This window comes from Papio anubis, chromosome 2, assembly GCF_008728515.1.
Source record: "Papio anubis isolate 15944 chromosome 2, Panubis1.0, whole genome shotgun sequence".
Classification (NCBI taxonomy): Eukaryota; Metazoa; Chordata; class Mammalia; order Primates; family Cercopithecidae; genus Papio; species Papio anubis.
The window spans coordinates 163,792,177-163,806,633 of NC_044977.1; the positions used below are offsets into that span (position 1 = coordinate 163,792,177).

A 14,457-nucleotide genomic window follows, 5' to 3' on the forward strand; every position below is an offset into this window, starting at 1 on the left:
CCCGCCTCGGCCTCCCAAAGTGCTGGGATTACAGACGTGAGTCACCATGTCCGGCCAGACAAATTCTTTCTTTAGCTGCATCAATATAGTCATTCAGGCAAGTGGCCAAGGCTTCCAAGCCCATCAGTCATTCTGTCTCTTTAGAGACTTTGTATCTCTGTATCTACTCTTTCTTCCCTGTGCAGATTTGAAACTCTCAACACCTATCTTATTTCCCTTATGACCAGCTACTTGAGTAAAGCCTTTCTGCAACTCCAATTTATTAACAACAAATATATTCAGTAAATTTCACTGTTGAAAATTCAGCTATTTTATGCAAAAACATAAATACAGTCGTGTGCTGTATAATGACATTTCAGTCAATGTCAGACCACATATAGGATGGTGGTCCCTTAAGATTATAATACTACAATTTTACAGTTCCTTTTCTATGTTTAGATAAACAGATACCATTGTGTTACAACTGCCTACAGCATTCAGTACAGTAACATGCTGTACAGGTTTGTAGCCAAGAGCAATGGGCTACATCATATAGCCTAGGTGTGTGGCAGTCTGTACATCATCTAGTTTTGCATAAGTACATTCTGTGATGTTCAGTACATTCTATGATGTTCACACAAAGATGAAATCACCTAACAACCATATCTCAAAACCTGTTCCCATCATTAAGGGGAGCATGATTGGATACTTCAATATCCATTAACTCCATTCATTCAATTAGCTGTTTGATTTCCTGCTATGTATACTACTATGTATATTGTCTACATGCTAAAAGTACAAAAATTGTAACACCACTCTGTCCTCAAGTTGTTCAAAAATCTAGTAGAAGAGAGTTAGAAGTTTAGAAGAAATTATAGTTGCTCTTAGTAAACAGCCCAGCAGTCCAAAACAGGAAAAATTGCATGAGATGAAGCTTCAGGATGAATAGGAGAAGGGAAGGGTATTAAAAGCATAGTAAAAATACATGTCAATGCAGAAAAGCAAAGAGAAGAAAAAAACGGAAGACTCCCAGCCAGAAGGCAATGTGTTCAGAATTATTAAATCATGTGGCAGGAAAGTAAGACCACTAGGGTGTTTACAACCTTCTATCTACTCTGATATATGAGACAGTTATAGCTTTTTTTTTTTTTTTAAAGTCAGGGTTTCGCTCTGTCACTCAGGCTGGAGTGCAGTGCCACAATCTCGGTTCACTGCAACCTCAACCTCCACCTTCCAGATTCAAGCAATTCTCGTGCCTCACCCTCCCAAGTAGCTGGGATTGCAGGCATGCACCACCACATCTCACTAATTTTTGTATTTTTCAGTACAGACAGGGTTTTGCTATGTTGGCCAGCCTGGTCTCCTGATCAGGAGAGGGGTAAGTTTCACGGAGAAAGTGACAGATGAGCTGAGTTAGAAGCCTACTCAGTTACAGAAAAATATAGAATGGAAGGCCATTTACCTGTGACAAGGAAATATAAATTCCTTGGCAGGACAGCCAGGATCTCAGGAGAGTTCCTGGGACCCTCTGCTCCCTTTCTCAGTCCAATCCTGGGAAGGTAGTTGGTGGATGTGAACCTCTGACTTAGACCCAGGAGGTGGTTCCCAGCCTCCAGCCGAGCACCGCTTGTTCCCCTCAAGTTGTTCAAAAATCTAGTAGAAGACAGTTAGAAGTTTAGAAGAAATTATAGTTGCTCTTAGTAAACAGCCCAGCAGTCCAAAACAGGAAAAATTGCATGAGATGAAGCTTCAGGATGAATAGGAGAAGGGAAGGGTATTAAAAGCATAGTAAAAATACATGTCAATGCAGAAAAGCAAAGAGAAGAAAAAACGGAAGACTCCCAGCCAGAAGGCAATGTGTCCAGAATTATTAAATCATGTGGCAGGAAAGTAAGACCACTATGGTCTCAATCTCTTGACCTTGTGATCCACCTGCCTCTGCCTCCCAAAGTGCTGGCATTACAGGTATGAGTCACTGCGCCCAGCCAGTTATAGTTCTTAATACAAGAGAAATCATCAAATAGGAAGGTATATCAGAATTTGGGAGACAGACTTGTAAAAGGTCCATGCAAGATTCAGATTCCCCATCCTTAGGAAGTAAATGTTCCCTCCCATGACTGAGAATCACCAGAAGGGGAAGGGAACTTTTAACCAGAACAAAAACATAATGAGATCTACCATTGAGAAAGACGATTTTGAGATTATACACTACACATCCATACTTGGGAGTACTATGAAGCTTTAAAAATAGAATGAGTGGATTTGTGTGAGCACATGGATCTATGTGCTCACATGGAGCTAAGTTCAAAAAGAAAAAGTCAAGGTACTGAATAATACGTATCATATGAATATTCTGGCACAGAGATTAGGGAGTCCAGATGATAAATAAGGGCTAACCAGAATAAGAAGAGCTGATTTCAGAGATAAGCATCTAGGAAGAATCAACAACACCTGTTAGACGCTATGGGTAAAGGAGAGGAAGGCATCTAGAATGCCTTGTTTTTAAATCCTAAAAAAGGTAAAGAGATTCCTTTCTATTCTGCTTGTTGCTTATCAACCTATTTAATTTAAAACTACTTCGAATCAATTTACACAAATTCCAAATTAGTGGTATTTGTAATAGTGCATTTTGACATATATAAGAGCTAAAGAAATTTATTAACAGTGGATGAATTAACAGGAAAATACAGCCTTTCATCCTTCAGGAAAACCTGCAAACAAATACTACCAACCAGGGACAGACAATTCAAACCTCACACTTACATTTGCTCCAATATTCCCTGAGGAATTTTTTTCTTTACATACCAGTATTTTTAGTCCTTTCTAACTTAAATCCAGGATAAGATCTTTCTGCCATCAATTTAGAACTCTTCATTTCCAGTACTCTCATTCTCAGTCATTAAAGTAAGCATTTCAATATATAAATTATACAATTATACTTTAATACTTGAAAAAACCCTAGTTACACATGGAAAGGTAAACCACTGAGAATTTGGGCCCACAGAATTATACTGCCTTCCTTTGGGGGGAGGGACAAATAGTGATGATGTATGACAGTTTCCTGAGAAAATGTCACTAACATTTATTTAATAATGCAATCTCCTTACACTTTATCTGTGTCAAGCAATATTTACAATTTTTCCAATCTCCACATAACAAAGAAAGCCCAAACAACTACAAAATACCTAACTAGTATTTCTTTCCACAACATGATTTTCATTTCTGTGTTCTGTAAATAAGAAAATAATTAATTAAAAGCCAAAGTACTAATAAAAATGCAAAAAGAGAAAGAAACTAAAATCCTGATCAAGGAGTGGATTAGAACTTTTATAATGCTTATAGAAGAGACTCCACTGGTTGCAAATCCAACATCCATTTTTACCTTTCCCATCCCACAACTCAGGAGAAGCTGACCTACCCAGACTCTCTCAAGCTCCAGGGGTAGATCCTGAATCAAATGCTGTAATATCAACTTTCCTGGAAGTAAGTGGTTCAGAAACCCAAACTTAATTAAACTTGTTAGCACATGGTGATTGTTACTGGTCCAAAGATAATATGTGATCTAAACGGGGCCAATAAAACTGAAGGAAAAAACCTTTAGTCCACAATAATGAGAAAAATTCTTGTTTCCCTACTGGAAGTGAAGAATGTTTGTTGTTCCAGCTACAGATAGTAGCTATCCTATAAACAAGAAGGAAACCAGCCTGAAGATAAATTTTAAAAAACAGATAAGTCAGGCTGATACCTCGCTCATATAGTGCTTGGAGATCAAGCCCTAGAAGCTCCCCTACCTATAGTTTCCACTGTGGGAAAAAAATCCACTTCATTCTGGAATAAGGCAGACTATTTGGGTTTCTGTTATTAAAAGACGGAACCAGCATAATTTTAAGTATTTTTAAATAGTCTCTCAAAAATAAGTACCTATGTGAAAGCTATTTGAAACTTGGAAATAGCTTTAATAAACAACATTTTATAAACAAATTACAATCTTTAGAAGTCTAACGTAAGCTTTCTTAAATCCACTAAAAGCTCAGTCACAAAAATCTACATGACCACTTAATAGACAAATAAATAACAGGTATAAGCTAGTTTAATCTGATTGCATAAAAATGTTTATAATACACTTCTCAATAAAGAAAAATTGAATTATAACCCAAGGGTGGGTTAATTTGTACAAATTTTGAATAATGTCGCAAATATTTCCAAAACAGATGCTAAGAGACTCTACAAGGACACTCAGCTCAATCAGAAGCCAGATTAAAGTCCCATCTGGAGCCAAATGGCTCCATGGTTCCATTACAATTACCCAAGTCACCAAAAGTGAGACTTAATGGTTATACATCACAGAATCTCTCTTCGAAGTATATACAGTCTTATCCCCAAAACCAGAAAATCAAGTCATAAAAATAATTTTGCGTGTGTATACACAGACACAAGAGATTTGGTAGATATCCAAATGCTGCTGTATTTGTTCATGAACGCTGAACTTTTTCTATATGATTTTTCACCGGTTATTCATTAGCATCTTTTTTTTTTTTTTTTTTTTTTTTTGGACAGAGTCTTACTCTGTCACCAGACTGGAGTGCCGTGGCGCGATCTTGGCTCACTGCAACCTCTGCCTCCCAGGTTCAAGCAATTCCCCTGCCTCAGCCTCCTGAGTAGCAAGGACTACAGGTGTCTGCCACCTCGCCGGCTAATTTTTTATATTTTAGTACAGACAGGGTTTCACCATGTTGGCCAGGATGGTCTTGACCTCCTGACCTTGTAATCTGCGCACCTCAGCCTCCCAAACTGCCGAGATCACAGGCGTGAGCCGCTACACCTGGCCAGCATCTTCTTAAAAGTGTTTTTGGACACAGTTGCTAGGATAGTGCATCACCTTCCTTTGAAATGGGAAGGACAAAGTTCACCTGTCTCCCCCAACCCTCCCTTTTTTTTAAGACAAGGTCTTACTCTGTCCCCCAGGCTGCTGTGCAGTGACACAATCATAGCTCACTGCATCCTCAAACTCCTGGGTTCAAGTAATCCTCCCATCTCAGCCTCCCAAATAGCTAGAACTACAGCTATGCACCATATGTCCAGCTAATTTTTTAATTTTTTGTAGAGACAGGGTCTTGCTATGTTGCCCAGGTTGGTGGTGTCTAACTCCTGGCCCCAAGCAATCCTCTCACCTTGGCATCTCAAAGCACTGGGATTACAGGCACGAACCACCACACCAAGCCCACTTTCTCCTTTAACATCAGCCTTGAAAGTAACTCAGATACCTGGAATTATCTCTTTCATATTTATCTTCTCATATCCTAGCATAGACATTATTTCTCATTAAATCAGGAAAACTGAGTTAGGCCATTTTATCTCCTAATTTTCATGGCTAGAAGTTGTCACAGTACCAAAGAAGTTTAGAGGAGGTTACCGGGAAAGCATTCGAATATCAGCATCCAGACCAATGCTATTAAAAGTATAGTCTGATTTCACTGCCTGACCATGAACCGTTAGTTAAAACTATTTTATAGCAATTTGACAAAGTAATAAGCCAATATTTTATGTATTTGATTTTTTTTCTCTAGAGTAGGATAGGGTCCCAAATTTGAAGGTTGAATTCCACTTGAAAATGTCTGCTGACCTAACAAGGTGCTTTGTTTTACTCTTTTAATTTGAATGCCTTTAGATAGAACCCAAGCCCTCTGATTGGCTAAAGTGGTAAGTTATTTGCAACTGTTATCTGGTCAGTCCCAGAAGGCATGTGAGTGTCCAATCAAAGATCCACTGGACAAGTGTTTCTCAAATTGTAACACCCCTTAGTAGGTAAGGAAAGCAATTTAGTGAGTTTTTTTTTAAATAATATCTGGCACTGCATGGCATGATATGTATGGCATGACACACAAAAAGTAGAAACACAGTATGTTTATATACACACATACATATACTTGTATGTGTTTATGTACATGTGTGTCTGTGGTTGTGATTTAAATTTTCTTACTGGGGTTCATGGGCATAAAAACCAGAATGAACAGAGCACTGTACCAGACCAATATCTTCATTTCATAGATGCAGAAGCTGAGACTCAAGGTCACAGTCAGCTGGAAGCAGTCCCAGTGTGCTTTCCTTTACATTCATGATTGTAAATCTGTATGTACACTGAGGTCTGCAAGGCCAATACACAGAAAATACAGTATATAGGCCCCAAAACTGATTATTTTAAAATCCTAGATCAATTAAAACTTTATTAGGTATTTTTTAAGTTTTGAATACTAAAGATGAAAATTTTTATGTAGAATGATATATATTTGATTACATAAAAATTTAAAATGGTTATATGACCCAAAAATAAAAAATCCAAACAAATAAAACCAAATTCCTCAACTCACTAGTTTAAAAAAAAAAATCAAACACAGAAAAAAAATACGACATACTACAAAAGACTGATCTGCTTAATATATAATATAGTAATTAAATATGAGAAAAATACCTGAGTAACAGGTAAATCGTATTAAGAGGTAAATTATAAAATAAATATAAATGGTCAATAGCATTAAAAACGGGTACATTATTACAACAAGACACTACTTTTCTCTTATAAAATTAGCAAAGATGTTTTCTTTTTAAGTATTAATACGAGGACTGATGTAAAAAATTCAGGAATCAAAATTGCCAGTAGAAATGAAACTTGTAGAGTTTGGCAGTAAGTATCAGAAGACTTGTAATTACCCTTCTAACCAGTAAGTCCATTTCTGGAATTTAGCCTATGGAAATAATGAGGGATATATGCAAACACTATTAAAAGCAGTTTGAATGCAGTAGTATATATAACAGTAGAAAATCCTAATAACCTAAATAGTCATCTATGGGAACTGGTTAAAAAATATATAGGACTTCTATATAATAATAGAATGTTACACAACTATTAAAAGAGATGATATAGGCTTACCTTTCCTGCTCATAATATACTATTAAATGAAAAAAAGTAATAGATGCAAAAATATCCCATTTTTCATATAAAAAACTTATAAAATACATTTGATTCATTCTTATAATAACCCAACATATTTAGAATAAATGGACAAATGCATTTTTACAGTGAATTTTCTAACACAATCATTTTCTTCTTCTTCTTTTTTTTTTTTGGTCTGAGACGGAGTCTCACTCTGTCGCCCAGGCTGGAGTGTCATGGCATGATCTCAGCTCACTGCAACCACCGCCTCCCGGGTTCAAGCAATTCTCCTGCCTCAGCCTCCTCAGTAGCTGGGATTACAGGCACACACCACCATGCCCAGCTGATTTTTTTTCGTATTTTTAATAGAGATGGGGTTTCACCATATTGGCCAGGATGGTCTCAATCTCATGACCTCGTAATCCACCCACCTCGGCCTCCCAAAGTGCTGGGATCACAGGCGTGAGCCACCATGCCCAGCCAGAAAACGATTTTTAGAGATACCTAATATAATGTATTAAAAAATGCAAACATTCTTAAAACAGGTCTCGATACCAAAGACCATTTTCAACAGTAACACTGAATATTCAATTGCATAGATAAAGTTAAATTTTACAAAAGATGCCAATGGTATGGATACAAGATGCCAATGGTATGGATACAAATTCTTTTCACTTCTTTTGCATTCTGATAGGGAGGGAGAGAGGGACAGACAAAAAGAGAGGCAGATAGAGATGAAGAGGACAATTTGCATTTTAGCTTTCTTCTCATCCCAAAAATGATTTAGTATAAGACACCACTCCAAACAAAGTGAACACATTATAGGACAAAAGAAAACAATTCAAGAAACAAGGATAAAAGAATAGAACACTACGACTGTACCAGTTAAGGCTCTTGATTATAAACAACAGATACATGTTCTAGTGAATCTAAGTCAAAAAGGAATTTATTGGCTAGGTACTAGATAGTTCAGAACACTGAGACAAGGTTGGAAAATCCAGCTTGGACAGGAATCAAGGAAGGCAAATCACAGAAAAATGTTTGCCTCCACAGCCTTGAATGAAGCCTGGAACTTATGTTACTGCATCAAGGGTTACAGGCTCTTTTAGAATTTGTCTAGCAGCCTTTCTGGTTTTTACAGAAAAGTCCCGCAATATTAAAAAAAAAAAAAAAGAAGAAGAAGAAGAAAGAAAGGGAAAAAAAAGAAAAAGAAGAAAGAAAGGGGAAAAAAAAAAAAGAGTTACAGGCCAGGAGGAAGCATCTCAGTGCTCATGCCCATGGTCTTTCCAGCTGTCAAGATGCAACTCTTAAACTACAGAAGGGCCTCATGCTAGCCTTTAGGCTTCCTTAATCTTGAGGGGTGAGAAGCAGTCTCCTAATCTAGAAAGGGGCTTAGTAAGGCCCCAGGCAATGAAAACCACAAATGTCCTCTAGGAAGACCAACTCTTTGTAGTAGAACTGAAGTGTCTTTACTTTTACTCAGTGTCTTGCTTATATCTTTATAAAAGTTTGCAAACTGAAAGTTGATAAAAATTAGTGCAAATCTCTTTAACATCATTTTATTAGATTTGTTTGGTACCATTTTCAGTGTATTTCCAAGGCAAAAACGTACTCTTCCTAAAGTAGTTCTATCAACCGACAGTAGACTGAGCAATTTGGATGGGGTCTAACAAGTTTCTTAACACACTATAAGTATTGCCTCTTGCTTTATATTCTATCCGTCTGCTAATTTGGTTTCTTGCTTGCCTTTTTTGCTGCAGCTGTGCACCGGGTTAACTGTTTCAATGGTTTTCCTACAATAACTCACAAATTTTTTCCTGATCAGTGTGCTGTATGATTGGTTCTTTGTTCCTAAGATAATTATTTTACATTTGTCTACACTGAACTGCATTTGCCATCTGCTGGCCCAATCACCTAAACAATCCAAATCTTTTTGAATCTGATTGCATTGTTCCTCATTATTTCCCCTAGCTCCAATTTTAGGATCATCTGCAAACTCTGAGATCTTTTCTTTAAAGCCTGGACACATTTTATTTTAATATAGAGGGGTTTTTTTGTGTGTGTGACCCTTTAGACACTCCAGCTGAAATCCTTTTCCAACTAGAAAAGTTTCCAAAAAGCTTATCCAAAGATACCTTCCAATTATGCAGTCAAAGTGATGCTAGAAACAAAGCTAAATAGTACCCATTCTATTTCATTTTTCTATACATTGCCATGTTTTTAAAAGTATTATGTCTTCTAAGTTCTTCTCTTCAAAGTATAAATATTTTTAGGAAATGCAGTAATTCTGTTTTCTAATTTGAACATTCATGGCAACTGTTTTTGCAATAACTTTCCTAAACTACACATGACAAATTTTTCAGCAACTCCCTATACATAAGGCATTTCATTTAGTCATAAAAATATTTATTGAGCACACATTAGTAATTAGCATTAGATACACTGCAGTCTTATGACCTTGGTCCAATTATTTATCTCCCAAAACTTCTGTTTCCTACTGACAAAGAAGATTTCAGAAGATAACTTCTAAGCACTCATCCACATCTAGCATTCTGAATTACCTTTTATCTATAAAGTAACATACTAGAATCACCATTTCTAAAATTTTTCTCCTTCAGATTTCCCAAACATCATTTTATTATAAGCACTCAAATAATTCATTAATTTTTGCAACATTTTAGAACTGCAAGATTGTATATACTTACTTAGCAGTATTTACCCTTCAAATTAGACTTGACAAATCTGAACATAGTAAATCTCCATTACTTATTAAGTAGTACACCGAGCACATGTTTAGATCTAGAAAAAACTGTTGCTCCATAAACTTTAGTGATTTCTTAGTATAATCACATTTCCACAAAAGCCCTACCTGTGTTAACAATCTTATATAGAAGTTAAGATCTAACTTAAGAACCAATGGTTCTCTCAAAAGAAAGAAGTGATGATTCTGGGTGGAATTACTTTCATTAAAGGTAGGATATGAAAATCCACTAAGAAAAATTATTTTTAATAATTCCAAAATAGAAACATTATAACTAACAATTACTACTATTAGATCTTTCATCTTTCTGTGGAAGAACCCTCTAAAAACTGATTAGTCCGAATTTTTTTTCATTTATTCACTAAACAGTTAGTGAATGTTACAATAATATAAAAATGAATACAAGACAGTGTGAGATGTACATATGTTGTTACAAAAAATCATTGTAGAGGTACAGTCAGCTACACGGAAGTTAGGAAGAGGAATAATTTACTTCTAGTTGCTGGATGAAAAGCTTTGTAAATGAGATGCATTTGAACTCTCAAATATTATAATATCTTTTAAAAGCAAGCCTAGTAAGCTATGAATATTATCACAGAAAAGACAAATATAAAACACTAAGCAGTCAAAGTAAAAAAATTTTTAAAAACCTCAGAAAACAGACAGATTTGCTGGTTGCTTATAATAGAATCATGTTTTTGATTTTTTGTAATTTTTAAAATTTTTCTGTAATGAACATATATTATCCTTATAATAAGACATAGTAAAAGATTTTTCTATTAATTTTTTAAAGCCATACTTTGAACAACTGAACAAATGAAATGCTATTCGTCAAAAGCCTCTAACTTATAAAAATTAAGTCACTAACAAGTATTTCATTTCTAAAAAGCTAAAGGACCCACTAAAAAGAAATAATAATTTATTAAGCCCTTTATTTTTGAAAGAAACATTGATTTTCAATGCAATTACTTTCGTTATAAGGTAGGATTTAAAAATCCACTAAGAAAATAATTTTTTCTTTTTCTTTTTTCAATGAGACGGAGTCCAGACTGGAGTGCAGTGGCACAATCACGGCTGCAGTCTTGACCCCCCAAGGCTCAAGCGATCCTCCAATCTCAGCCTTCCGAGTAGCTGGGACAACAAGCATGCACCACCGCACCTGGCTAATTTTTGTATTTTTTGCAGTGATGGGGTTTCACCATGTTGCCCAGGCTGGTCTCAAACTGGTGGGCTCAAGCTATCTGCCTGCCTCAGCCTCCCATAGTGCTAGGATTACAAGCATGAAACATCGCACCCAGCCAGGAAAACTATTTTTAATAATTCCAAAATAGTACGTTTATAACAATTGTTAAGGTTTTGTCTTTCACCTTTTTGTGGAAGAACTCTCTAACAACTGATTAGACTGATTTTTCAAACACTTATGAAATGATACATGCTGTCTCCAGGAATATTTAATTTGTATTTTAAGATAAAAGCATTTAATAAATCCATAAACAACCACTGACTTTTATTTCAAACAGATCCCCATTTACTAAAACTTTGATCTTTGACTGTGTTATATTCTATTAAAAGTAACAACATTCTACATATGATTTAATTCTACCTGTAATCTAATAAAGGCATTTCACTTAAAAAAAACTATATTTATGTATACACATATATACACACATATACGTTATATACATATATATATACACATATCTTGAATCTCCCACATGATTCAGAGCATAGCAAAAGAAAGTGTATGAGCTGAGAAAGGAGGAAATAAAAGCACTAGAGGAATGGTGGGGGTGGGTACAGGGAGGGAAGAAAAGAGTGTTTCAATAAACATTTCCATAACTTAATACCTGCTTAGATTTTCAAAATTCTAGTTTTTTTTTACTGTTTGATTTTACACTCTATGCTATAGTTTACAGCTGAATTACTAGTATCCTATAACCTGAAATTAAACTCAACTAAATCTCTTGAGGTATGTAACAAGTTACACAGAATTACTAAAGTAATAAATAATTATGTTTCATTTAGTCTGTTAACTTCCCTAAAGGATGGAATTTTACTAATATAATCTATTAATATTTTTTCATAGACTATCACTAGTTTTCAATTTGATAAAGCTAGAAGGAAGGCAATATGCTGGGATTTCAAACTGACATCCATAGGCCACTTCCAGTGAGCAAACAGTTCATTCTGAATAAACTGCCAAGATTTTTAAAACTTGATATTTCACATAAAAATTTAGATTTTTAACTTACCTCAAAAAAAAAAAAAATCACTAGATTCATAGTTCTGGTCCCACTGCTGTCAATGCTCCCCAGCTGCTCACTAGACAACTTTCCTCCCCACTTTCTGTGGCTTACCAAGTTCCACAGGAAGTAGGGTTTATAATCCCTAAATAGAGTGTGGAGGCAGTCAGATTCTGACTCGAACCCCAGTTCCTCCACCTCCAAGCTGCACAACCCAGGGCAAGTAGTTTAACCTCTTTAAGATTTAATTTCACCATCATGACTAATATGGTTTGGTTCTGTGTCCCCACCCAAATCTCACCTTGAATTCTGTAGTTCCCATAATCCCCACGTGTCATGGGAGAGACCCAGTGGGAGGTAATTTAATCATGGAGGTGGTTACCCTCATACTGTTCTTGTGACAGTGAGTGAGTTCTCATGAGATCTGATTATTTTTAAAAGGGCGTTTCCCAATTTTGCTCAGCATTTCTCCTTCCTGCCGCCATGTGAAGGACAAGTTTGCTTCCCCTTCCTCGTAAGTTTCCTGAGGCTTTCCCAGCCCTGTGGAACTAGGAATAAATTAAACCTCTTTCTTTTATAAATTACCCAGTCTCAGGCAGTTCTTTATAGCAGCATAAGAATGGACTAATACAACGACAAAGAAGATAATAATCATTTATTATTCAGGGGTTAAAAGTGAAATAATATATATAGTACAAAATACAAAATTAAATCTTCAATAAATGATAGTTATTATTATACTACTTGGATTGAAATTCCTAAACCTAATTAACTAAGATTTACCATGAATGTTTCCCACTTTCTGTAGACCCTAAAGAAAAAAACTAAATCACTATTGCCTTATCACTCCATAGGGCTCCTTGGTAAAATAAGGATAGGAATAATAAATATCTTATAAGGTTGTCATATTAAAATATGTTAATACATACAAAAAAGCTAAGAATAGTACATGGCACATACTAACCTCCAAAAAGAGTTGTTATTATAGTAGTAACTGTTGTTTCAGGGGGCTGGCACATATAAGCTTTAATAAATGTTTGATGAGGAGAAGCATGTCAGTGAGTAAAAATGCAACTAAATGAATACAAGACCACTTATCAAGATTATTCAAGGTATATATCTTTAAGAGTCCTCTCGACTGTCCCATGTTTTTTGTTTGTTTGAGACAGAGTTTTGCTCTTGTTGCCCAGGCTGGAGTGCAATGGTGTGATCTCGCCTCACCGCAACCTTCGCCTCCTGGGTTCAAGAGATTCTCCTGCCTCAGCCTCCCAAGTAGCTGGGATTACAGGCGCAGGCCACCATGCTCAGCTAATTTTTTTGTATTTTTAGTAGAGACAGGTTTTGACTATGTTGGCCAGGCTGGTCTTGGACTCCTAACCTCAGGTGATCCGCCCATCTCAGCCTCCCAAAGTGCTAGGATTACAGGCGTGTAGGATTTATTTTCAAAGGAGTTTTAGAGTAGTCCTGTTTCAAGATTGCTAGAACCAGACCAGTCTAGGCTGTGCTTTGTTTCCAATTCTTCTCTGCCTCTTCAAGAATCTCAGCAGCAGAGTTTAGGAACAGTGGAAAAGAGGATCTCACTACCTTTTAGGCTAGTAGTTACAAAATCTCAGCCTTTAAAAACAAAGAATGAAGAAAAGCAGCCTGGTCAAGCAGCAACAGTGGTTCTCTATCAATTGGTGCCAAAAAGATGATTCGATCTTTAGCATACTAATCATCTCAGTTGATGTAGTTTTCAATTAGTCTGAAAGAAGCTCAATTCTTCAAGTATTTAATAAAAGATAAAGACAGTCTTTCCTGGCTAAAGTAGTAGGCATATTCCAGATTCTTGGCCATGTCAGGGAAATTCTTTCATAGCATTCAAAACAATGAGGAAAAGCAACAAAATTGACTCAAAAAGAGTAATTTCCTTTCCAACCTAAATAAACTTTACACAAACTTGCCTTTGATAATCGACTAAACAAGCTGCACCACTAGCATCAAGGGAGGGTGTGCAGATATCTAGCAGGTGCTGCAGTTTATCACAAAAACGTCTAAAATAATTGGAAGTGACAACCAGCACTACCACAAATGATTTATTAGTCTTTCACTCAGCTTTTCAGCTTCCTCAGGGCCAGAATAAATAATTTACCAACTCTGTATCTTCCAATCATTAATTCTTCCCAATGCATTCAAACTACATTTAACTCTGCTAGGTTCAGTGGAATAAAACACACAATAGGAATATTTTTCCAAATATAAAATTACCTGACCATATGTAAAGGCAAACATGTTAATCAAAGATGTACAATACAGATGCAGAAGAAGGACTCAAAGTCAGCAACTGCAGTCAAGTTTGAGGGTGCTCATGGAATAAGTTAAGTGAACAAGAAAGCAGAGCCTAGCAAAGTGCTTCTCTCATAGATGAAAAGACTCCAGTGACTCTGGACAGCAAACCAAAAAGGCAACCTAAGCACACTGCATGACAGAGATTTTAAACCTCAAGCATCATCATCTCACAATAGTCAATTGACTGACTGACTGCCTCCCCCAAACTGTCCCAC

At 36.2% G+C, this 14,457-nt stretch overlaps 1 protein-coding gene and 1 non-coding gene across 13 annotated transcripts in view; one reads left to right on the top strand and one right to left on the bottom strand.

The window, feature by feature from the left end:
• Positions 1–14,457, bottom strand: part of TBC1D5 (TBC1 domain family member 5) — a 571,565-nt gene that overhangs the window by 494,403 nt on the left and 62,705 nt on the right. The window lies entirely within an intron of this gene.
• LOC116273982 lies at positions 7,999–8,061 on the top strand. The gene has a single exon (XR_004182467.1). It is a non-coding gene; the product is annotated as a U7 small nuclear RNA (small nuclear RNA).